General features: G+C 40.3%; 1 pseudogene; it reads left to right on the top strand.

Moving 5' to 3' along the window:
- Window positions 1–701, top strand: part of LOC102828976 — an 88,090-nt pseudogene extending 87,389 nt beyond the window's left edge.
- Window positions 702–1,014: the final 313 nt, after the last annotated feature.

Raw genomic sequence — 1,014 nt, forward strand, 5'->3', positions numbered from 1 at the left:
TTTTGGGAAACACTCAAAATATGACTGGGGAACAGCTATCTCCTCAAAGTAGAGTTGACCTTAATGACATGAATGGAACCATGTTTTTTGGACCTTCTTTTGTTGATGGGGCATAACTCAAAATGGGAAGAAACAGCTGCAAATATCCGTTAATCGAGGAAAATTGGAATAATCAGAAATTAAATGGAATGCTTAATGATCAATAGCAAGGGATTAATGAACTGAAATGGTGAGGATTGATTTCAGTTTCTAATCTTCCCAAACTGCCAAAATTGAAAAAGCTAGACCTCAGTGACAATAGAATCTTTGGAGGTCTGGATGTGTTAGCAGAAGAACTTCCAAACCTCACACATCTAAACTTAAGTGGAAATACACTGAAAGATATCAGCACCTTGGAACCTTTTTAAAAATTAGAATGCCTGAAAAGCCTGGATCTGTTTAACTGTGAGGTTACCAACTTGAATGATTACTGAGAGAGTGTATTCAAACTCCTTCCTCAGCTGACCTCCCTGGATGGCAAGGACCCAGAGGACCAGGAAGCCCCTGACTCAGATGTTGAGGTGGACAGTGAGGATGAAGAAGAAGATGAGGATGAGGATGAAGGTTTTTATTTAGAAGAGGAGGAAGATGAAGACAAACCAAGTGAGGAGGAAGAAGAATTTGGCTATGATGTAGAATTTGATGAAGATGAAGAAGATGAGGATGAGGATGAAGATGGAGAGGAGGAGAAAGAAAGCAGGAAAGGTGAAAAGAGAAAAGATGAAGAAGATGATGATTAAGACTCCAAATAACTTGCAAAAAAAAAAGAACTGTTCAGTAGTGGTTGGATTGCTCATGGATTTGGTAGCTGTTTAAAAAAAAAAAATAGCTGTGATACAAACCCCAAGACACCCACCCACCCAAACCCCAGGACACCCACCCACCCAAAGAGCCAAAGAATTGTTCCTGTGACATTCCACCTTCTATTTAGTCCCTCTTGGAAATTCACCACCAAGTTGGGGGACTTCACCCCAA

This window comes from Chrysochloris asiatica, unplaced genomic scaffold (genome assembly GCF_000296735.1).
Source record: "Chrysochloris asiatica unplaced genomic scaffold, ChrAsi1.0 scaffold00012, whole genome shotgun sequence".
Classification (NCBI taxonomy): domain Eukaryota; kingdom Metazoa; phylum Chordata; class Mammalia; order Afrosoricida; family Chrysochloridae; genus Chrysochloris; species Chrysochloris asiatica.